Source organism: Pelodiscus sinensis, chromosome 18 (assembly GCF_049634645.1).
Source record: "Pelodiscus sinensis isolate JC-2024 chromosome 18, ASM4963464v1, whole genome shotgun sequence".
In the NCBI taxonomy this organism is placed as follows: domain Eukaryota; kingdom Metazoa; phylum Chordata; order Testudines; family Trionychidae; genus Pelodiscus; species Pelodiscus sinensis.
This window is the reverse complement of record NC_134728.1, coordinates 23888878-23914004: the sequence shown is the minus strand read 5'-3', so window position 1 is coordinate 23914004 and position 25127 is coordinate 23888878. Positions and strand designations below refer to the sequence as shown.

The 25127-nt window shown below is 47.3% G+C and overlaps 2 long non-coding RNA genes across 3 annotated transcripts; both read right to left on the bottom strand.

Annotated features, from left to right (window-relative positions):
- Positions 1-6275: 6275 nt before the first annotated feature.
- LOC142818859 (uncharacterized) lies at positions 6276-8488 on the bottom strand. The gene is made up of 2 exons (XR_012896552.1): positions 7299-8488; positions 6276-6740 (listed from the first exon to the last, which is right to left on the bottom strand). It is a non-coding gene; the product is annotated as an uncharacterized LOC142818859 (long non-coding RNA).
- Positions 8489-8498: 10 nt separating this feature from the next.
- LOC112547339 (uncharacterized) lies at positions 8499-19066 on the bottom strand. Of its 2 annotated transcripts, XR_012896553.1 has the most exons (4): positions 18888-19066; positions 16307-17801; positions 13472-13608; positions 8499-10066 (listed from the first exon to the last, which is right to left on the bottom strand). It is a non-coding gene; the product is annotated as an uncharacterized LOC112547339 (long non-coding RNA). The 2 variants fall into 2 exon arrangements; XR_003091067.2 differs by lacking the exon at positions 18888-19066 and having other exon boundaries at positions 16307-18876.
- Between the last annotated feature and the right edge of the window lie 6061 nt (positions 19067-25127).

Here is a 25127-nt window from a genome sequence, read left to right as displayed (position 1 = left end):
TGCTTTTGCGGAAAAGCATCTGTGCCAATCTAGACGCTCTGTTCTGAAAATGCTTTTAACGGAAAACTTTTCTGTTAAAAGCATTTCTGGAAAATCATGCCAATCTAGACGCAGCCACAATGTATTTTGGGATGAATGGAGCCCATGGAGAAGTATGGAGGAGACAATGGAAAGGCAAACTCATCAAAGGAAATACTTTTGCATACAACATACAAGCTTTGGAATTCACCGCCACAAAGTACCACTGAGGCCAAGAGCTTAGCAGGACTCAGAAAAAGACCGGGTAACAGTTAGCTAGGTGCTTGGAGCATTCACAGATACATCAAGGTAAACTTTATGGAAGAGAGAAAATCTCTCATGCTCCTGGGCAAAAAACACTCTTCTAACTCCCTAGGGTTAGGAAGATATCTGACGAAGTGGGTCTTTGCCCACGAAAGCTTATGCTCCAACACTTCAGTTAGTCTATAAGGTGCCACAGGACTCCTCGCTGCTTTTGCAGATTCAGACTAACACGGCTACCCCTCTGATACTTCCCCTATGTGCAGGTTATTCCTTAGTTAACAGAAAAATTGGAAAGAGTTCAGTAAAGAACCACAAGAATTATTCAAAGTCTGGAAAAAATGCCTTTAGCAAGAGACTGAGGGAGCTCAAAGAGATCAAGAGTAATTTGATCACACTCTATAAAAACCTTCACAGAAAGAAAATACTGGGCCCAATGTTCTTTAATCCAGCAGAGAAAGGCAGATCAAGACCCTATGGACTGACGCTGAAGGCAGCCAAGTCAAATCAGAAATGAGGCATTTTTTTGTTTTACTTTGTTTTAAATCAGTGATGGTGATTAATCCCTGGAGCAAAATACGAAGGGAAAAGAGAGTTACTCACCCTGTGCAGTAACGGGGGTTCTTCAAGATGTGTGTGCCTGTGGGTGCTCCACTCTGGGTGCTGGTGCGTCCTCACACTGGCGACCAGAGAATTTTCTAGCAGTGCCCCGCCGTGGCGTGCTTGTGCCCTGGCACCTCCTCGTGCAGTTGGTGTCCGTTCTTCAAATTGTGGAGGCAGGTTTGGAGCCCTGCCCCTATAGCTGAGGACAACACCGCTTGTCCAACCACCATAGATGACGTGATGGCAGAGATAAGCGCATAGTGTTTTGCAAACATGTGGTCAGATGACCAGGTGGCTGCCTTGCAAATGTCTTCCAGAGGAAAGCAGTCGTGGAAGCCACAGCCTGGGTTGAGTGGGCAGTGATACTGTCAGGTGGTTGTTTGTTGTGGATGTATGATGAGATCCAGTTGGGAATCCTCTGGGGGGAGACGGCTTAGCCTTTGGAATGTTCAGCGAAGGATAGAAATTTCTCCATGATTTTGTTCGATCTATGTAGAACACGAGTGCTCTGCAGATGTCGAGGGTATGCCATGAAGCTTGGGATGGATACATGTGTGGCTTCGGGAAGAACGCAGGTAAGTGTATGGGTTCATTAATACAAAAGGGAGAAGGGACCTTTGGGAGGAATTTGGAGTGAGGCCGAAGAGTTACTCTGCTCTTAGTGAATATTTGATAAGGGGAGGAGGGTCTGCCATTAACACAGCAAGCTCCCCCATTCTTCTGCTGGAGGTTATGATCACCAGAAAGGCGACCTTCATGGCTAGATGTAACCATGAGCAAGTTGCTAGAGGCTCAAAGGGCGGTTTAGTCAAACTCCTAAGGACGTGACTGGAGGCTGAAACAATGGGAAAGTATTTTGGAGACCAGTAAGGAAGTGTCTGGTGACTGGGTCTGAAAAGAAAGAGTTGCCATCTGTGGTCCAGTGAAAGGCAGCTATTTCTGCTGCATGTACCTTTACCATATTGAAAGATAGGCCAGATTCCCTTAGCTCCAACAGGTAGTCTAATATGATGGGGACAAGGGTAGTATCAGGAGGGATGGGATGACTGTGTTTGAGCCAATCAGAGAATCTGGTCCACTTGTACAGATAAGCTTTTCTGGTGGACTGCCTCCTGCTATTGATTAATATCTGTTTCACTCGTTCTGAACAGGTATTTTCAGCATTTTGGAGCCATGAAGGAGCCACGCATGGAAGTGGAGTTTATGTGGTTTGGGGTTGAGAACTCTGCCGTGATGTTGAGTGAGAAGATTGCATTGCAGGGGAAAGATGTACGGATCCTCTGTCACCAGCCTGTGTAAGTAAGGGAACCATGTTTGTCTCAAACATGGCGACCGCTTTTGCGCAATAACTTGCCAGCTGTCTACACTGGCTGCTTGATTTTGTGCAAAAGCACTGACGTTCTACTGTCTGAAATCAGTGCTTCTTGCGCAAATGCTTTGACGTTCCCGTTCGGGCAAAAGCCCTTTTCCGGAAATGCTTTTGCGCAAAAGGGCCAGTGTAGACAGCTAAAAACTGTTTTGTGCAAAAAAGCTCCGATGGCGAAAATGGCGCTCTCCATCCCATAAAGGATGTGTCCATAGTAATTGTGAGTGTTGGGGTTGGCTGATGAAATGGTACGCATGTCAACACGTTGTGTGGTCCGTCCACCATTCTGAACTGAGGACACATGGTGGGATAGTGACTGTCTTGGAAATGGGGTTCCTGGAAGGGGTGTAAAGTGTGGCTAACCAGGCCTGGAAACACCTCTTGTGTTGTCTGGATAGTTGGACCACATATGTGGTGACAGCCATGTGACCCAGAATCTTGAGGCATTCGCGGACTGTGTTAGTGGAGGTCATGCGTGCCACTGATATGAGATTGTGGAGGGCCTCAAATCTGTGTGTGGGTAGAGTTGTGGGTAGGCTGCAATAGTGTTGATGTGTGCTCCTATAAACTCTAGAGTTTGTGTGGGTTGGAGTGTAGATTTCTGGTAGTTTATGTGAAAGTCAAGTGTGAGTAGAAGATGGGTGGTAGCATTGACTGTTTTGTGTCTCCTGGAAGGATGTACCTTTTATAAGACAGTCATCCAGATATGGGAATATTATGACTCCCTGATGACGTAGGTACGCCATAACAACAGCTAGTCTTGGATAAAACTCTGGGGCTGCATCTAGACTGGCAAGTTTTTCTGCAAAAGCAGCTGCTTTTGCGCAAAAACTTGCCAGCTGTCTACACTGGCTGCTTAATTTTGCACAAAAGCACTGACGTTCTACTGTCTGAAATCAGTGCTTCTTGCGCAAATGCTTCGACGTTCCCGTTTGGTCAAAAGCCCTTTTCCAGAAATGCTTTTGCGCAAAAGGGCCAGTGTAGACAGCTAAAAACTGTTTTGTGCAAAAAAGCCCCGATAGCGAAAATGGCAGAGTGAGCTCTTTTCTGCGGTGCCACTGATTTAGACAATGCTGTGCCAGAGGTGCCTGGCTTATCGCCTATGCTCACCCTTGATAAGCTCAGTGCCGAGGGTCGTGATCTTTCTGGGGAAACCCAGGTTTTTGCTTTAGGCTTGCCAGAAGAAGTAGAGGGACGACTTTTGTCCATACCTTTTGGCTTGTCTGACGCTTTAGCCCTGGGGGACAAGTTGTCCCACGGAAGCTGAAGAGATTTCTCGTATAGATATGTTTTCAGCCTATTGGTTGCATCATGCTCTAGCCGTGAGATTCATAAATTCTGCATCAGATGGCCTTCTCCCAGGCACTTCATACAGGAGGCGTGCCCATCAGAGACAAGCACAGCCTTACGGCAGGATTCACACCGTTTAAAGCCTAGGGATCCAGGCGTGAAGAAAACGCGGTCAGGGATAAACCACTAAGAAAAGCCTTTTTTTTTTTTTGAAGGTAGAGGGTTGGGTAAGAATAAAAACTTGGAAAGGAGAATAAAACTGAGGAGAATTAACTATTTTTCTGTTGTTTCTAGAGAAAAAGGGGCGAGAGAATGGAGTTCCGTCCGCAGCTGAGGACAGTAAAGAAGGAACTGAGGGGGCTGCACTGCGTACGCACCTAACAGACACCAATGGCACGAGAAGACACCAGGGCTCATGCGCAGCACAGTGGGGCACCACTAGAAAATGTTCTGGTAACCGGCGCGAGGACGCACCAGCACCCAGAGTGGAGCACCCACAGGGACATCACTCGAAGAAGAAGTGGTGGATTCTCTATCTCTTGAGGTCTTCAGATCAAGATGGGGGGGGCCCTTCTGGAAGAGATACTTTGGCCAACCAGAAATGATTGGACTCAGAACAAGAGTAATTGGATGAAATTTGCTAGCCTGGGTTAAAGCAGGAGGACGAACTGGATATTATAATGGTCCCATCTGACACTGGTCTCAAAGGGCTCTTTCCCAAGTAATTAGAGCCAATGTTTCCAGGTCTGATCCAGTAGAGCAATTCCTATGATGGTTGAGGGCAGATGGGTCTGATTTGCATACAGCTGACAAGTGTACATAGATCACAGAATTCTCTTCTCTCTCAGGAGTAGCTATTAAACAGGCATTTCCATGCTGCTGCTTAATTTGATAGCATTGCAATTATGTTTTCTTAACAAGATTAAATGACTAATAGGTTTGATTAAGCACAGAACTCCGGGCCTGGGATGCATTTTTGCTGATAACGCATGTGTCACTAGACAATCCAAAATGAATGGTAACATGCTAACTCAAGCAGTTCATTTGCATCACAGGAGATAAGCTTATGTCAGTGCTGCAGACGTGGGGGGGAGCAACAGAATTTCTGGGCCTCTGGGCAAAGTGGAGGGATGCCAGCTCCACACTCCTGAAAAGGGCGGTGACTCAGTTAGATGGGGCGGGGCCAGGGGAAGCTGTCAGTAAATTTATGGACAGTCCATAAAAAATTAGCTGAAATTGGACATGTCTGTAAAGTCCGTAAAAAAATGTAGGTGTCCGTAAATTTCGTAAAAAACCAGCAATTATTCTATAGCAGCAGTTCTCAAACTTTTTGGGCTCCGGAGCCCTTTACATGAGTAAAAATTTGTGCAGAGCCCCAGCGGTCCACTGATCGTATGTGTTGTACCTGTCGATGTTTCCAGTTTGTCACCTCGCGGAGCCCTGGAGATGTCTCATGGAGCCCTGGGGCTCCGTGGAGCAGTTTGAGAAACACTGTTCTATAGCAATTAAATTTCTTCTGTGCTGCTTCCGTCATTTTATTGCAGAGCAGCGGAAAGTGGACGTTTTAATTGTTTATTTAGCTCAATGGTTGAGGTGATGTAACGTGAATCATGTGATCCACAAAACTGAAAACTTCCAGGACCATGACTAACTAAATGAAAGTTAAATAGCATATTGATCTTGTGATGTATGAATTACAATGATTACTTTCCACTTTTGGCCACTTATGTCGTCTTAATATAGTATAAAAATTATGTCCGTAAAAAAATTTGTCTCTCCATACATTTTTCCCATTTTGTACATAAATGAAATTTCTGTGGGTTGGCAACCCTGCTACCCACAGCCTTTAGTTCTACACCTCCATAAATTCTCTTACCTTTCAAGTCATAGGGAGGCACGCTCCCTACACTCGGTACCTTTTTAACAAGGGGATCAACCCTCCTCCTGCCTCATCCTGGATCTGATTTTCCCCCATGGCACATCATCAGCCTCCTAGTCTTCTTGGGAGTTGTGTTGTCTTGGTTCTTTAGCTGTCTCTCTCTTTCTGGAACAAGGAGGACCTGGTTTGTATATTCCCCAAGTCCCTCCCACTCCCAGAAGCCTCTGAGAGGATTGGTTAATTGGAGTCAGCTGCTCAGAGTGTTTTCTCCCCCTATGTGACAGTTCACTGTTAAAAAAGGGTAACAGTTGGCACACGGTAAAATATAAACGGGATTTTAAAGCATTTTAATTAGCTCATCAGTAAATATGAGAGGACTCCCATCGCCCCTGGTGTTTCACTATTGCAAAGTCAGGTACTCAGAGGCAGATGGAGAAGTGACACGTGTAGCTTAAGGTTGTAACTCAGACTCACGTTTGTGTTTAGAGTGCAATCTGCAGTTAAAAGGTATGTGCTCAGGTCAAAGCCTAACCTGTGACACATCACCCAGGCCTTGGGGACAGGCTGCCAGGTTCCTTTGTTGCTGAGTGTACTATCGCAGGAGTGGGCTGGGCGTGTGATGTGAAATGGCTTTAAGAAATGAAAATGAAGGGATATATTTTTACGAGGATTAAACATCCTAAAGACAGAATCAGGGTTAATTTGAACTGAAGGAGACATTGGAGTTGGAATATTGGGCCACAAAAGCTTTGTTCCTCAGTTACTGCCTTGACAGCTGTACTTGCCGTGTATTGAAAAAACAGGGACATACAGAAAAGAACTAGACTCCAGCTAATTAAATAGACAAGGGGCGAGTAGTACCAGCTTGCAACAAGGTATCACCTTTAATGGCTTCATTGGAATTTTTAGCCAACAGGAAAATAGCAGCTCAGTAGCTTCAGATACCAAGATCATGGGATAGATAGATAGATCTGTTTAGCCCACATGAATATATTTTTAGAACTCATTAACTCTTCACTCGCAGGATATAAAACACCAGAAAAGCACACAGCTAACAGGATTCATACAACAACGTGTGAGGCAGAGTCTTTCACATACAACAACGTGTTCTTCTTTTCCTGACTCCTGTGTGTGACTACGCAAGTGAATAGTGACTACAGGCCAGGTTCATCCATCCGCTCCATCAGCTCTGTGCCACTCCAGATGTGCAGGCTGAGTCAGCATTGGGAGTGTGCAACATCTGGATCAGCCTTGTCAAATGTGTAGGAAGCACTGGCTCAAATTCTGCTTCCTGCTTTGAGCTGGCTGATCAAACTCTTGGCGCTAGGGGAAAAGGAAAAGGCAGATGTTGTATAAAAGTAAACTGCTTTTTACTCTCACTTTGAGCCCTTGGTAACAGTAAGGAGCAGCTTTTGTTCTTCCTCCGCCTAGAGACTGGCAAAGTAACACCTGTTAGCTGGCTTCATACCTATGAAAGCCCTTCCATGCTGCAGGTGAACAGCTGGTGACTGCCTGGAATTTGTATTGTAAAGGCTGCACTAAATGCAGTATATTTTATGTGGGGCTTGTCCCTCGCAATGCACCAGAGATGTCTCCTCTAACTCAGCCTCTTCCCAGCCAGCATGAGTGGCTCCTTGTTGTTATGCATTCCTGGGGCCTTTCAAAACTAGCTATGCAAGCTGCTAGTGTGCAGATGAAGTGCTGTCGCTTCATCCAAGACCCATGCACACGCTGAGAATGGAAATTGAAAAAGCTTCAAATCCAGCTCTCGAGACGCATTACTCAGCAGCTGCCGCGAGTCATCCTCCTTCATATTTCATTATTTTAATGACCACATAAACCCCTTTGGAATAATAGCTTTGATAACACACGCATAATTGCCTTGGCAGAGCCGAGATCCTGAATTGTTTGAGCAGATAGGGAGACACAACTGCAGAAAGGCTGGATCCTCTTTTAGGTACTCAGGAAATTTAGCACCAAACTCTAGCCGAGTAGCTGCTCTTGCTGCTTGTGGCTGCAGGGATCACAGGCCACTTTCCAAGCTGAGAAGCAGGCTTCTGGTTTCCAGTGAGCTGTAATCAGCACCAGGCAGTGTTGGTGTTGTGTTAAAGTTCTGGGCTGTTTAACTAAAAGTTATCCAAGGGTTAAATACAAGCTGTGGGCACTAAAAAAGAACAAGGCATCTGAACATCAAACTCTCCTGCAAAATGCTGGTGCTGATAATCACCCCCTCCTGGGCATGCTCTCAAGTTGGAGCTGTTCACATCAGGGATGTGAAAGTGTAACAGGGTGGGACTCACCGCCAGGGCGCCTCCTGCTGGTCATTCAGGGAATCTGCTTCATTCAGTGATGGAGCGCCCTCTTCTGGCCGGTGTCTCACCTGTTGTTACCTTTTAATAATAGCTCCCCCACCTTGTGTCAGGAGCCACGTCCCTCCCAGACAGCAGCAATCCTCCCCTCTGGATACTGCCCTGCTGCAGTGCCCCCACACTCTGGGGTCCTCCCTCCCAGTGAACCCACAATCTCCTATGCCCACCTTACCTCAGTGACCCTCTGCCAGTCATCATCTAGCCCCTGCCTCAGGGGCAAACTGCTATCTGACATGGCCACTCGTCATTGGCAAGGAGTGTGGACCTGTTGCTTTCTGCTGTCCTGGCTGCCTCCCTGCAGTTCTAGTAGCCTCAGGCCTAGTGTCAGACCCTGCAGCCTGGGAGCATGCCCAGCTCTGCCCACCTTTCCCCAGCCCTGCTCTGTATCAGGAAGCCTCCAGCATCTCTGGCAGCTAGGTCCTTCCTGCTCCACAGTTGGTGCAGGAGTGAGTCTGTCTCTGCCCCTCCAGGAGCCCTTATTTATACAGCCCCAGCTGGGCCCTAACTGGCTGGCTCTGCCTCAGCTCTGGCTCCACTGCTCCAACCCTCTTCCAAGGCTGGGCCAGAGCCAGAGCTAGTGCTGTGGGCAAGGGGCTGCTCCAGCCCCATGGAGTGCACCGAGGACAGGGGCTGCTCCAGTCATCCAGAGCAGCTCCTGTCTGCAGTGGGCCCAGCAGCATCACAGGCAGGGTGGATGTGGGGATGCAGCTTTCTGCTAGGACTGGGTGAAAACTTTCTGTCAAAAATATTTTTCAACAGAAAATTGGGTTTTCAACTAAGTAACAGTTGTCACAAAGAGTGACAACCATGATGCACTATGAGAGTAGATCATGGAAGATGTTGTCTGAGCTATAGAAGATAACAAGAGCATGAGGCACCGCAGCAGCATTTTAGAATGGAAATATTCTAGATTTTGATATTTTGATGAAGCTCAAAATTGTCAATGGAAAAAAATCCCATTTCTAACCAGCTCTACTCATTGATATCTAGCCACTGGAGCAGTTACAGACTGAGCCTTCTCAAACTTAATTCTAAGTTTCTCAGTTACCCTGGCTTCGGGAGTTGGTCACTGACTCAGGGCAGTGGTGACATCACATGCAGCACTGTTGATTTCAGTAGTGTGATACTGATTTACACCAGGGAAGGTATTCTGCATGGAGAAGTGGGTGTGTCATCTCCTAACACTGACTCCAGAGTTGTCATTACAGCCACTAAGGCTACGTCTAGACTACAAGCCTCTTTCGAAAGAGGCTTTTTTGAAAGATACTTTTGAAAGATACTTTCAAAAAAGACTCTTTTGAAAAAAGAGCGTCTAGACTCCAACCAGTACATTCGAAAAAGCAAGCCGCTTTTTTGAAAGAGAGCACCCAGGCAGTCTGGATGCTCTTTCGAAAAAGCACAGTTTGCATTACATAGCGCCTTTTTTCAAAAGAGCACTTTCAAAAAAAAGGCGTTCTTCCTTGTAAAACGAGGTTTTCCGTGGTCAAAACAACTGTCGCATTCTTTCGATTTACTGTCAACAGAATGCAACAGCAGTCTAGATGCAGGGGAAGTTTTTTCGAAAAAACCCTGGAGTCTAGACACACCCTGAGAGTAGTGGTTTCTTTCATTGCTTGGATCTCAGCTTATGAGGCCCACAGCTATGAGGGAGCTGCTACTGTGTACAGGAGGGACTATCCAGTCCACCATCAACACCAGGATGAGTCCTCATCTATAGAATTTCCGAAGCCAGTCCCCAGGACACATTAGTACACACTGGAGAGAGTGTACCTAGGACTTCAGCCCGGTATGAAGATGACGTGCAGCCCACCTGCCAATGGTTTGTCTGACGTGGTTATATGTAATGATAAACATTTCTGATGCTATTGATTGTCAGTTAGCTGGCAATGGAGGCAGCACTGGAATGTTTGCTGTAGTCTACATAGGAATAAAAGATATGCAAAAATCATTACTTCGTTTTCTATATGTGCACGGTCAACAGGACAAATGTAAAAGCAGCAGCTATTTTCTGCAGACAATACACTTTATGGTTTACTTCTAATGCATAGTACAAAGCCTGATAGATACCCATCTATGCGGAGGAGCAGTAATAGCGACAGTAGAAATAATAGATCTGTAGAGTACCTTTTATCCTGGACAGTCCCAGAGCATTTTACAGACTGTGCAGATATACAAGGATTACTCGGCCACCACTGAAATGCACCTATGTCTGGACTGGAACAGAGCAGCCAACTGCACCAGCATGATTCTAGGCAGGGAAATGAAGAATATCTTCTCTAACTGAAATGAGAGAGAAGTTTTGGTTGGCAAAGTGGGGCTGGAATTTAGCCAAGACAGCAGAAAGCATTTGAGGAGGTCACTGTGATCACTGGTCCTGTATTTGGTTCCCGCATGTAGGTTGTTTGGATGATGCTCTGTTCTGTGTCGTAGTTCTAAATGCAGCAGGATCCTATGAAGTGACAATACAATGAACAGCGACTTGCTGGAGGTGGTGTCAATTCATGTCTTCTTTGCTCTTGCAACCTACTGCTATTCATCTCCCATGCAAAGCTCTGCCAAGTCTCAGATGCACTGCATGATATGTTACCTAGCACAGAATAAGATCCAAGTCTCAAGTGTACAGCATAGAGTGGTGTTGCAGCAGAGAGCCAAGAAACATCTGAGTTATGTATTTCTAAGCTGAGATTCTTGGCTCTCTTCCTCGATTAGATCTACAAAGCTCTCCCCAGAATCTATGTCATCCAGCACAGAAGCCAGGACAACAGCACCCATCTGCTGTGGAAGACTTTGGCCTCTGTAAAGAAGAACAATAGGGCACCAACTGTTCATCACATTCCCATTGTGCTCTTCCACATCGAACGCCCAGCACCATGGCCAGGGAGAAGGGGGAGTTTTGTGCTCCCTCCTTACTCAGTTGCTTTTGTGGAGGTTGTCTCATTTTGCACCTTGCTTCCTCGACCCCAGACAGGATGGGGAAATAATCCTTCACATCCAAAATCTCACCCGTTGGGGTGTCTGTCGTGTGAGGAATCTTTTCCCCACTGGGTTTATGAGGACGTGGATATCTCAGTGGCCATGGTCAGCTAAGTCAACCACCTGGTGACCTACTGCTACATCTGAGCAGCCACGTGGATTTCTTACTCAGGAGGCAGCTGGCTTACTTCTGAGAGTGTGGCTAAGCCAGGGAGTGGTAGCAGCTGAAGAAGGGAGAAATTGGAGCATGGCTGTACTAGCGCCTCAGAGCTTTTTCTTCTTCTCACCATTCCCTTACCTCCACAGCTGAGCAAAAGATTCTGTGAGAAGACTTTGATCCTGCTTGGCTGAAGGGGGAAGGCTACCCATCTCCACCCCTTGTCCCTATAATTACATCCTGGCTAGCAGGGTCTGGCCAGTGGCGTTCCACAAGGAGTAATGGTAGTTCGAATTAGAGAACCTAATTCTAACTACCTATTCCGTGCCGCGTGTAGCCACGGGCATGGAGTCTGCACTAAGGGGGATTTAAAAATGGCAGCACCCAGCATGATGCAAATGAAGCCCGGGATATTTAAATCCCGGGCTTCATTTGCAACTTCGAATGCCTACATTAGCCACCTTAGTTCAAACTAGGGTGGCAGTGTAGACATACCCTTAGTCTGTGTCTACACAGCAGGCAGCTATTTCGAAATACAGTGAAGTCCAGGATATCCGATCTTCACTCATCCGACCTTCCGGTTTATCCGACATAGACATTCGACGTGCTCTTTACATGTCCATGCGTCACATACCGCTATGGCCGTGCCTTCATTTCCTACTTTGCACCAGTGATTTATGTTTCTGCTGTGATTTGTGTTTCATTTATGTTTCTACTGTGATTACGTTTCATTTTTCCAATTCCATTTTCCCTTCAGTGCAATACTGTATAATATAATTTTATTATTTGAGGAACATGGCATGTGGAAAGAGAAAAAAAGTGGTTCTTTTCATTGAACAAAAACTTGCAGCATTAACGACAATAGACAAAGGTGAGTCCATGCAAAAAATTGCATCTGAACTCGGTGTGGGGTTACAGTTGGTGACTGGAAGAGGAAAAGAAGTGAGTTAGAAAAGTGGTGCTCTGATCAACCTTCAATTGCAGGACTGAAGGACAGAAAAACAATGAAAAAATGTGAATATGAAAAAAGTGAGTGAAGCTTTGTTCTTATGATTCACACAGCAAAGGGAAAAGGGAATGGCTATCCCAGGCCAGATTCTGCAAGAGAAAGCCCTGAGTTTCCAAAAGGAATTTAATGAAGGGGAACTTGATTTCACGGCTAGTGTAGGCTGGCTTGATCGCTGGAAAAAACGATAGAAGTTAAGACAGCTCAGTATATGTGGTGAAAAATTATCAGCAAATCTGGAAGGGTTTCTGAAATGTAAAGCAAATTTTCACTGTCTCATTGAAAATGAAGGATTATCATATGAGCAGATTTATAACTGCAATGAGACAGGCTTAAACTATAAAATGCTGCCTTCAAAAACTCTAGTTTCCTGGGCTGAAGCTTCAGCTCCTGGGTATAAACGGAGTAAGGAAAGAGTGACGATTCTATCCTGTAGTAACGCTACTGGTAACCACAAACTAAGACTCACATTTATTGGGAAGTCAAAAAAACCCCACGAGCTTTCCAAAACATATCGCCTAGTGCTCTACCCGTTTCGTACAAGAATCAGAAGAATGCATGGATGGATTCAGCAATTTTCTGAGGCTGGTTTTTCAATGAATTTCTTCCTGAAGTTGAACAATTTTTGAATTCCATACACCTACCAAGGAAAGCAATCCTTGTCATTGATAATGCGCCATCTCATCCTCATGAAGATGAATGCTCCGTGGGAACATTAGAGTGATTTTTCTTCCTCCTAATAGCACCTTGTTGTGTCAGCCTATGGACCAGGGTGTGCTTGAAGCGTTAAAGAGAAAATATTGTCATAAGCTTTTAACTACGCTCATTGAGGCGATAGACAATGGAAATGGTATGCTAGATAAGCTAAGGACAGTGAACATAAAAGATGTTATTTATTGGATCGCACAATCATGGGAAGAGATTGAACCGATAACTCTGGCAAGATCATGGAGAAAGTTACTTCTGAATGACGAAAACACACAAGAAATGATGCAAGAAAATTGTGATAACCTGCTACCTTTGCTACAACAAATTCCAGGCTACGAGAAGGTGAATGATGATGATATTCAGGAATGGATGGAGAAAGACGAGCAACAGGAACTGACTGACCGCGACATAATAGCTCTTGTGAATCGGGATGACAATGACAATGAAGATGATGAAGATGAAGATACAAATGACAATGACAAAACGGAGAGAATTAGTCATAGCGAAGGGGTCAAGGCTCTCGAGGCGGCACTGGCTTACGTTGAACAACAAGGGGAGGCAACTGCTAGTGATGTTATGTTATTGAGACGCTGGTGTGACCTCGCCACAAGGAAGAGAAACAAAGCTGGGAAACAAACTTCAATCACTAATTTTTTTAAACAATAACTTTAGCATTTTGCTCTACAGTATTCTGTTAGTTGTTCTGTAGAATAATATTGTTACAGTATTACAGTATGTTAGTTGTTAGTTACATATTACAGTATGTTAGCTGTTCTGTACAATAATATTACAGTATGTTAGTTGTTCTGGAGAATAATTAGTAATAAACATGATTGCATACCAGTTTCTGTTTTATCTGACATTCTCATTAATCCGACCACCCCTTGGTCACGTTGACGTCAGATAATCGGGACTCTCCTGTGGTGTCAAAATACTGTCAAGCTGGAGGACTTCTTACTCTGACTCCTGTAACCCTGACTGTACGAAGAATAAGGAAAGTTGGAGGAAGAGTGCTTTATTTCAGAATAAGTGCTGTGTAGACGCTCCCTATTTTGAAGGAAGATATGCAATTGACGTAGCTCAATTTGCATCGCTTATTTCGAGTTAAACCCTGTAGTATAGATGCACCCTAACAGTGTGGATACAGAAATAGCACTTGGAAGTAGAATAAGCACAAGACAGAGGTGATGGAGGGAAAGGAACAATTGCCCCAGGGCCCAGAGATTTAAAAGGGCCCAGGGCTCTGGGCTGACACCTCCACTACTGCAACAGCTGCAGTGGCTGGAACCTGGGCCCATTAAATCACTAGGAGAGCCGCAGATGGCATGGTGCAGGCAGTGCTGAGGGCTAAGGCTAGGGAAGGCATGGCACAGTCTGGGTGGTGCTGAGAGCTAGCTGCCTCTATGCCTGCCCCTTCTGCCCAAGGGTCCACGCTTTCCAGGGGCCCCAGAGACAAGTCCCCCCTTCCGTTGCCCAGGACCAGCCCTGGCACAACATGAACCAACATGATCTATTGTCCCTGCCCTAACATGAGGGGAGGCCCTCAGCCAGCAGGGCCAATGGAGCTGGTCCATTTTGTCACTGGATGTAGGTGTTGGTTGGTTGGTTGTTTTTGTTTGTTTGGTTGGTTTTTTGCAAGGAGCATTGATAAGGGAACTCAAGCCAGGTATTTGTTGACTGTAACTCTGGCTAACTAGAAAGGGACACCGAGCCCTTTCTAAGCACTTTATCTATCTATCTATTTATCTACTAGCCAATTAGACCATCATAAGACGGGATTTTCAGGTCTCTCCTCCATCTCGGTCTTCTCTCCTGAACCTCCAGTCTCTGGCTCGGCCTTTCTCTCTCTCTCTCTGTCTCCTCCTCCTACTGCCTCCACCTCTCTCTCTTTCTCTCTCAGCTCTCCTCCATCTCCTGCCTCTCTCTCTGTTTCTATCTTTCTCTTCTCCTCCCACTCCTGCCTCTCACTCGGGGGAGCGTGGAGCCCAAATGGTCGCTTGCTCCGCTTCCTCTCCCGCGGCGGCCCAGCTGAGCGATGCAGAAGTCAGCCGAGCGCCACAGCGGGAGGTGAAGGAGCATGGGGCGGTGATGTTCACTGCCAGGGGGTGGGGCCTGGAGCTGCTGTCATGCAGCACATCACCACCCCTCCCCCCTTTGCCTCCTGCCGTGGCACTCGGCTGACTTCTGCGCCGCTCAGCCGGGCTGCCGTGGGGGAGTAAGTGGAGCAAGCAGCCGTTTGGGCTCCCTCCTGGCGGCCTGGCTGAGCGGCGCAGAAGTCAGCCGAGCACCATGGTGGGAGATGAAGGGAGGCGGGGCAGTGACGTACACGGCCAGGCCCTGCCCCCTGGCCATATACATCACCACCCTGCCCCCCCACCCCTCCCACCGTGGCGCTTGGCTGACTTCTGTGCCACTCAGCCGGGCCGCCGCGGGGGAGCAAGTGGCGCAAGTGGCTGCATGTGCCGCTTGCTCCCCCGTGGCAGCCCAGCTGAGTGGCACAGAAGTCAGCTGAGCACCACAGCAGGAGGCAACAGCGCCACCCAGAGGGAACAGCCAGCATTTCAGCATTACAGACTCGCAGACAATGGGCTACTATATATATGATGACAGTTTGTGTGTCTATCTGCCAGCCTGCTTGTTCAAGAACTCCTCCTAAATGGTAAGAGCTAGGACCAACACAGTGCCAGAGGGCCCTCAGCCTCGGCACACACCAAACCCTCTGCCCTAAGCCCCCACCCCCTGCTTTCATTCCAGCACTCTCCATCCTATGCCTGGAGACTCTCCAACCCTCCTAGGCCCTTTCCCTCAGTTCTGCACCACACCCGCTACCCTGAGCCTCCCTCCCACCCCTGCCTTAACTCCGGCACCCCTCATCCCCTGCCCTGAGCCCCCCCACACCCAACCCCCTGCCCTCACTCCTGCATCCCACTCCCTTCCCTGAGCCCCCCCCCCACCAAACCCTGTGCCCTCAGCCCCCAACCCCTGCCTTCAGTCCAGCCCCGTCCACTGTTGCTCTGAGCCCCAACCCTCCTATCCCCCTTCCCTCACTTCTCACCAGCCCTCTGCCCTGACTTCTGCACCCTCACCCCTGCCCTGAGCCCTCACACACACCAACCTCTGCACCCTCACCGCTGCCCTGAGCTCCCCCACACTCTCAGCCCCGTTCTCAATCCTGCACTCCCAGCCCTATTCTGAGTCCTCACCCCCTGGTCTGACTTCAGCCCCTCCACTCCCAGAACCCCAGTCTGACATCTGCACCTCCACCCCTGCCCTGAGCCCCCTGTCCCCCGAACCCTGTCCTTCAGTGCACCACCCTCACTCCAGCACTTCCACCCCACCCTGAGCCCCCAACCCTCCCGGTCCCCTGCCCTCATTTCTGAACCTCCAGCCCCTTTTTTATCCCAGCAAAAGAGAGAAAAACTGAAAATACTGTCTACCTGCAAGCTCTATTCTTCTTTTATTAATGCAAACTTTTTCCCTACGTTTTTGAAAAATACAATAATGTAAATAAAGCACGTGCGTTTTCCTTTTACTCTACAAACGTAGTAAAGTTAAAATAGCAAAATCTTGCACAGAACCCTTGTGTCTAGACTGAATACAAATTAGTACATTCGACTTCAGTAACCCTCAAGAGGCCTGCACTAGTTATACAAGTGATCTGGACTCTCAGCCTTACCTTCTTCATGTTCTTCTCCCCTGCTGCCGAATCCTTCACTTAGACTTTCAGTGGCTTAGGTGGAGGGGCAGAATGTATGTGCTTTGTAAAAGTACCAGGCTCTGTAAATAACAAGTAGTAGCAATGATGTTTTCTGCACAAGCACAGCAGGAGTCACACCACTGACAAGGGAGAAGACTTCTGGGGTCTAGCCCTGGCTTTGCCATGGAATGCTGTGTGTTCTTGAGCAAGTCAAGCATAGCTCTGTGCCTCAGTTTCCCCCTATAAAATAGGGAGAGAAGGCTACCACGTGAGTATGTGAAGTCTGGTGTGGCAACCTCCTGAATGCACAAGCACTAGAACCTCACCTCTGCATGAAAACAGCCACACACAACACAAACCAATATGCACAAGTACCAGCAACTTGTAGGCACATATACCGAATACATATCTATCTGCGCAGGGGCTGTACCAGATCACTCTCCTACACACTTTCACACACAACACAGACCCTGAGATCCTGCACACCCACACAGATATGCGTAGATGACAGAAGCTATCTTCACTGGGATACTGGCAAATGCATACCTGACACATACATTGCATACCGAAAACAAACTCTTTGGAAATGCAGCAGGGTTTTGCAGCAAGGAAGACATGGAAGAGCCCAGAGTCCTCCAGTTGTCGAAGATTGTTTTCAATCTACAATGTGTAGTTTCCTTATATGGCCTCACACCACAACTGCCAGCACCATCACATTGGAAAAATCCTGTCTTGTCTGACCAGTTTGTGCCAATGTGTACTGATCATTATACAGGTTAGTATCATGCCATGTGATAGCAAGAAAGAGAAAACTGTGAGGGTATGTCAATATTCAGCTTTTTCACATTATTCTTATGAAAGAATTATCAGCAATTCCTTTGAAAGGTACATGCCTACTCTTCTTTATTTCCCTCCCATACTGTATGCTCCCAGTTCACACGGGATAAGCATCAATTCTTTATTTTTGGAGTTCATTGGTTGCAAACAGCATGTCCCAAAATGCTATTCCCAGCCACTGGCTGTCAGAAAAATTATATTAAATAAGGCTCTGTGAATTATTCACGACATTGGATCTAACATTAATCCGAAAGAAATGGGCAAAAGTTCACTGTACTACAGATGATAACATTATATTCCCTGAAAGACAAAGAGATGTGACTCATATTTACAGGGAAAGATCAGAGACATGATGTCAAGCCGAGAAATAGTGCAGAATAAATTTGTGGCATGTGCACCAAAGCATATGTGAATGTGCACTGCCAGTAGAAACAAAACTTAGCTGTGAATGCTCTTCTCATCAGCTGGGTGGGATCTGAACCTCTCCTGTGTCGCCGCACCAATGCACAGCTTACAGGTAACATTGGTCCCACTGTGATCAAATACAAAATGCAGATAGTGGTCCACCAACCAAATATCTTCCTTCCTTGGGAGTTCCTGTGACTTGCTCTTTTTAATAAAGAATGGGCAGCTGGCTCTGTAATAATGAATTATCGGTGTTTGTATTCTTTCCAGTCTTCAGAAGCTCACTGGATCAATGCAATACAGTTTGATATTAAAGCAAGTAATTACCAGCCTTATGGACTATGTCTAAAACAATTCTTCCCTGAAGTGTTTTTATTGGACTCATCTACAGTGTGTAACACATACAGACCTGTCCCACAATGCACCCAACGTACTGTAAAACCTGGGATGATTTCATAGGGAGTAAACACTTCTTCAGTTGTTCCAAAGTCCAGCTCAGAAATATGCAAGGAATCTGCCCAGGATGGCAAACGTGTTACTCTTCTGTGACAGTGGTCTGGAAAGGTATTGACTACACTTTATTTCTGAAAAGGCCCATTGCATCAAAAACAAAATGTTGTGAGGATGTATCAATATTTATGCAAGTTTCAACAGAATGGAGGCAGAAGGGCAAGAGCTACAAAGAGAGAACAAAAACCTGGCTGTTCTGATCCAAACAATGATGTTTTGACCCTATTTAATTTTGCAAAAATGTTTGGAAGTTCTTTTGAGTCCAGTGTGGAATGAAAAAAGAAAAGTCAAAAACATCAAAAGTTGTCATGAAGTAGAATTGTCTTTTTTCCAGCCAGTTCCATTCTCCATGCTTGAGTCCTGTAAAAAAACTAAGCCCGGGCCCTCACTGTAAAGCAAAGCCACTTTAGCTCCCTGTGATTTGTGGGTTCCCAGGGGAACCATCTAGGTCACTCAGTTAGAGAGCACTGCAAGAAATGAGATGGCCAATCCCCAAAGCTGGTGGTTTTCCCAATATTTATAATCCCCAGCCAGCTCAAACAGCTTCTGGCCTTATTGACCTTATTGGAGGTCAATCAAAGTCCAAACCACGCAGTTCCCACAAAGTATCCAGCCTCAGGCCACTATCCAAACACTCCAGTCAAATAGAGTTCTACCGATCCAAAAGGATTGGACACATCACCCTTCAGGTCAATGAGTATTTCAGACCTATCCCAGATACACGCTTAAAGCCAGTTCTTATTAGCTAAACTAAAATGTATTAAAAAAGAATAAGAGTATTGGTTAAAAGATCAATATACATACCAACCTGAGTTCAGTTCTTGAAGTTCAGTTATATAACAGATGTCTCAGAAGGGTAGCTGTGTTAGTCTGTATCCGTAAAAACAACAAGGAGTCCTATGGCACCTTAGAAACTAAGGGTATTTCTACCCTTACACCCTCTTTCGAGAGGGATGCAAATGCAGCTGAGTGAAATTGCAAATGAAGTGCGGATTTGAATTTACCATGCTTCATTTGCATAATCGCGGAACGCCGCTATTCTGAAATACCCTATTTCGAAATAACAAATGCTGTGTAAACGCGGTTATTTTGAAAGAAACTTCTTCTTTTGAAATAACCCTTACTCCTCAAAAAATGAGGTTTATCGGTTATTTCGAAAGAAGGGGTTTCTTTCAAAATAACCATGTCTGCACAGCGTTTGTTATTTCGAAATAGCGGCAGTCCGTGATTATGCAAATGAAGTGCAGGAAATTCAAATCTGCGCTTCATTTGCAATTTTGCTCACCTGCATTTGCATCCCTCTCTCAAAAGAGGGTGCAAGTGTAGACATACCCTTAACAGATTTATTAGGGCATGAGCTTTAATGGGTAAAATCCACTTAATCAGAAATTGGAGTGCAGTTTACATAGGTATAGGTATGTAGAAGGACAACAAAAGAAAGAGGGTGCGTGTGTAAATGAGGCTAATCAAGTCTAATTCAAATTAAGGTGGGGAAGATCTAGGTTGGATATTAGAAAAAACTGTTTTACTATGAAGGTGGTGATACTCTGGAATTAGTTGCCTAGGGATGTGGTAGAATCTCCATCCCTAGAGGTTTTTAAGTCCCGGCTTGAGAAAGTCCTCGCTAGGATGATTTGCTTGGGATTGGTTCTGCTTTGGGCAGGGGGCTCGACTCGATGAACTCCTGAGGTCTCTTCCCACTCTATAATTCTATGAAGTCAGGGTGGAAGTGGCTTATTCACAGCAGTTGATGTGGAAATGTGTATATCAAGAGAGGGGAAATTGTCTTTGTAATACCTTAACCAGCTAAGATTCTTATTCAGTGCTAAATTGATAGCATTGAATTTGCAAATGAATTCCAGTTCAGCTGTCTCCCTTTGTAATCAGGTTTTGAAATTTAGATGGTCATAGTTAAAAATCCATATCCAGGGTGGTTCCGGCCACTGACTGGGATCTCAATCGTTGTGGCTTAGGTTTCCTCAGTATGAAATTTCAAGTAGATTTGCGACCCTACGTCAGTATTCATTAAAGCAGTGTTCTCCAGGGTTCTGTGGAGCACCAATTGGGAAACACTGCTTTAAAGGGGCCCCGGGATATCCTAGGATCTCATTTGTTATGGCTTGCAGCTTCCCCCAGGAGCATCCAAGCAGACATGAGACAAAAATGGATCAGGACCCAAGGGCCTTTATACACTTCCAGCAGCCCCTTGGCCTGGAAGAACACAACAGTCTTTTGCTATAACCACATCAGGTAATTGGCATAAGGTAAATTAATCCATTAAGCAGTTTATCACAAACTTTAAAGAGACATCTTGACAATGACATTATCTCAATCAAGATTAATCTAAATATTAATATTCCCTTTTGATCTCTGACTCAACAATTCTAGTGACAGCCAGGAGATGTCTGTTTACAAACATGGTTGGCATCTATATAAGTAAACACGTAGAACTAGCATTACTTCTAATTCCTAACAATACAGGTTTGCATTTCAAAGCACTAGCCTAATAAGCATTGAGTGGCCTTAATTACTGTTTACATACTTTTTCTCACATGCCTAGGGTGACCAGCTGTCCCGTTTTTAAGCCGCCTGCCGGTGTCTCTACTTTTTTTTTTTTTTTAATGGGCCAATTGTCCCATATTTTCTCTCTCCTTCCAGTGCTGGTGGGTCCTGCTGCTGGCCAGATCCCCTCCAGTGGTGAGAATGTGTGCAGGCGGACCAGTGGCTAACAATGGGGTTGGGAATCCAAGGCTGGTGGTTGGTACAGTTGCAGTGTGTGGGGCCAGCCACTCCCCCTGCTGGTGGCTGCTGTGGTGCCTCCTCTTGGCCAGCAGGCCCCCTTCACCCCCTGTCCGGTTTCCAGCCAGCACTGGCTTGCTGCAGTGGTTCGTGAATGTGGGCTGGGGGTGGCTGGTTACGTGTCACCTCTGCTGCCCACCCATCGACCCTTTACATGCTTCCCCTCTCCCTGCCCTCTCCCTGCTGTGCCCATTCATACTCCCCCCTCACAGCCCTGCTGCTCCACCATATCCCGTGCCCTGCTCCCAGCACTGTGTGGACAGCCAACCCCTGGCCGGATCATACAGCTCACCAACACCCTGGTTGGCAGGCTCCTTCCTTCCCTCACTGCTGCTGGCTGGGCTGGCACCCAGGGAAAGTGCAACTCCCTACAGCCCAGGGCACTGCCTAGCAGAAACCAAGCCCTGCATGTGCCAAAGCCCCGCACAGCGCTGGCCTGGCAGGGAGGAAGCTATTTCCAGCCTGTTTGTGCACCAACTCTGCAGGATCCACAGCAGGCCCCAGGCAAGGGCATAGTCCCCTCTTCACACATTGTCCCCACTCTAAGTCCTGCCCCCAGGGCATGCGGGTCTGCTCTGTCCCCTAGGCACCCTCCCCTGCTGAGCCACTTTGGCCTGGTTCCTTGAAGCCCCTGCAGTCGGGTTCCCTGGGCCCTGGTACTCTAGCCATCCTTAAGGCTTAACCCCTTCCTGCCTGCACTGTAGCCAGGGAACAGGAGGTGGCTGGGTTATGCTGGTGGCCAGCAGCAGCCTGGGGATGTTATCTGCCTTTCCACACTGTGTAGGCAGGAAGGGACAAGCTGCTTCCAGCCATGGGGGATTGGGGAAGGGGAGGGAGGGATGAGATCACCTTTCAAGTACACAGGCCAGGTCATCCCTACCCCCATCCCCACCTCCCTGCACCTCCTCCCTCCCATAAAGTGCTGAGAGGCTGCACTGGCCATGCTCTGGTGTGAAAACTGACAAATTTATGACCTAGGTGCCCCCACATGTTGCCTTGAGAAGACACAGTACCGGCTACCAGGAGAGGCAAGTCTGTCCCAGGAGCCCAGCCAGGCATGGAGGGTGGAGAGTACTGGGCAGGTCAGTCACCTCCCTCCCTGCGTGAGAGAGCTGAATGGGAATGTGTGTGTGTGTCACAGCTTTCCGTGCATACCCTGTGCAAAGATAAGAAGGTAAATAGAAAAGACTCCAGCAACACTGTATTTCTTTTTAACAGGGGCTCAGCCAACCTGATGTTAATTAGACCATTTGTACTGCAGAGTTCTGATTGATTGCCATTGAACTTGCCTCAATATGAGTAATTTTACCAGGTGTTCCGTATTCAGCATAAGAAAACAGGGTCACCTTACACATTCCTTTACAGATATGGGTCATTTGGCCTGGGATTGTTTAACCGTTTCTGGCCATGTGCCCTGCTTGGCACAAGTTTTGTGGCAGCTATGGAACAGTGGCCACCTTTTATAATGTCACAGTCCCTGCCTGACAATTCCCTCTACATAAGGGCATTCAGGATTAGCACAGAAATAGTGTTGCAGACTCTATGCTCCACCTCCAACCAACCATGGGCAGGGATAAAGAACAGCAGGATTCCACTGGTCCCTCTCTGCTGGGTCACCCCTGTGGGCACTGGGAGCAAGTGAAGGCAAACAAATGGTCCTGTCCATATGTGTCACATGCACAGCTGGGTCTAATTTCTGCTCCCGTCTTTATACCAGCTCTAGCAGACTGTACAGGACTCCTCTGCCACTCAAAACCCAAAGCCTCATAAAACACATCTCACAAGCAAGCAAGCCATTTGTACAGCCGGAGAAATTCTGTATTTGATGAAGCCCGCTCCAGATGTTGAAAGGAGCCCATCAATGAGCTCCATTCAGTGTAGAGGAACAAAAGCTGCTAAATAGCCTCCCTCCCATCTGTGTTAGTTTTGCAGCCTTCCGCGGTCCAGGGGAGTGAGTCAGAGAGACCTGAATGATCGGCGCATTCATCTTCTTGCCAGCTTGTTCATTGAGCAGGTTGGTCTGCAAATGGCAACTCAGTGACTCCACAGGCTAGTCCAGGGCCAACGTGCTTTTCTCATTTGCCCACGAAGCCTGTTGCATCTTTTGAAAAGGCTTCCTGTTGGAAGCCCTCAAGCCACCTTGCGGACAGGAAGAGTGTCAGAGGCCCAAAGCCAGGCATTAGCCAAACCTATTTCAGACCTGTGCTTCTGCCTGTGGGAATCCTGCTCTAGTGCCATTGTCATCTCAGACACCAAGAGCTGGGTAGAAGGACAAATGTATTGTAGTCAAGCAACTGGGGATGGGGGGGTTGTGATCTAAAGTTTGGGTCACAGTGGGGATCCAGGACAGCTCTCGTTATAGGGAGGACTGGAAACAGAATATTGTGGTGATTGCTATTGATGTAGGCAGGTTCTAATTTTCAAGGAAACTAAAAGGAGTTAGGTGCACATCTTTGGTTGAACTGCAGTGTGAGCTGGGTGCCTAAGGCCTGCAGAAGTCTTTGAAAATCTCAGCCCTATGGCACTGTAAGAGCACAATGTGTGAAAGGCATCCAGCCAATAAGCCGGCCCTGCCCCACAGAGCCCCAACTTTGCAGGGCAAGACAAACACCATGGGAGTGGGGAGGGATGCCTCAGGACCGGCGGGCAATCAGGTGGTTTTGGGAGGAGAAGAGGGATGTTGATTTGTCAGTGTGATTGGGAAACTGTCCCGAGTGCAAGGGGTAGAATGAAAGCAGGTGCACCTGGCATGGGAAAAACAGGAGGGGAGAGAGAGAGAGCATACGTGGCTGTAGCTGGGATAGTCTGGCTCTAACAGGCCTTGATGTTAATTTTCTGCTGGGCTTTTTCACATGGGAAACCACTGAACTGAAGGGAGATTTCAGGAGAGATTGGAACTGACATTTGGTTGGAATTTGGCAATAGTTAAAGAGCAGAGCTGGGTTTCAGCACACAGAGAAAACCTGGGACAATCACCATTGAAATTACAATCCCAGTGCAAAGTAGTCTGAGCTACCTTCCCTCCCCACCGCCGCTCAGCAGGGATGTGCAATGGGGCAGCCCGGGCTAGCCATCACACACTGTGGGGGTCACACTGTGAAGCTCAGGAGGCCACACTCTGTGGCCACCACAGCATTGCCATAGATGCACTGGGGGACTGGGCTTCCCCAGTTCTGCTCCTCTCCTGCTTCTTGTGTCTGACTCCCAGCACCATCTCCCTGTCTCCCCCTATTGGGTTGTGTTCCTCTCCCCCAGCTACCAAAACCTGCAGCTTTCCAACCCCCTCCAGGGATAAGTTCCCCAACACCCCTGCCTGACTCCCTTCGTAGCATCCGAGCCTCCTACATTTTCCAGGAGAAGCTCCCCTAAAGCCGTCTGAGAAAAGGGAAGTGGGGTGTCTAGCGTCTGCTTTGGTAAGACAGGGTTTAAAGAGCCAGTTCAATATTGATGTGTAATTGTCTCTTTATCTGGGCTTGTGACCAGCATTCCCTGTAAGCCGAGCGCTTGGCGGCCACTCAGGAGACACTCAAATGCCGCCCCGCGGATTAGCACAAAGCCCACAGCATGTGTTTCTACAGGTGGTGCACATCTGCACATGCTTCGATGCACATAGCTACATTTATGGAAAAAATCAGAGGGAACACTGCTTGTGACCCCTTACAGCCCTGGCCCCTGCACACCCTTTTAAGCACTGCCTGATCCTTGCCCCAACTACCAAACCCTAGAGCATGTGTCCATGGCAAGAGGTCTCCCACAACTCCCTTACCCAAGACCCATCAAACAGCCCCCTAGAATCCAGTCTCCTGGGTACAAGGCTGTGCTCTGTGTGAAGGCTGAGTGATGACCAGCCACAGGGAGAGGCATCTGAGGCCTGAGACAAAACCCCTGGGAAGAACTAGTCAGCCTTCCACAGAAACACAGCTGATGCTGTCTGCGAGTACCTGCAGCCTGCTGCCAGGCATTTGCAGGATCTGTCTTGCTGCTCTCAGCAGGGGTCTCCCGGCTGTCGGAGGCTTTTCCAAATGGACTAAACTGGGCTTCAGCAAATTCCTTCTTTCCTGCTTTCTGAGGGGAGCTCTGCAGATAGGGAGGCAGAACTGACAAGCCACGGGGTTCAAAGGCAATCTCCAGCAGCAGGGGGCGGCTATCTTAGCCCTGTCACGGAGCAAGGACACCAGAGTCCCTGCTGCCTCTCTGAAAGAGCCCCCTTCTGCTGCTGTAACAATGCTATAAAGTCATGTCCCTGCTG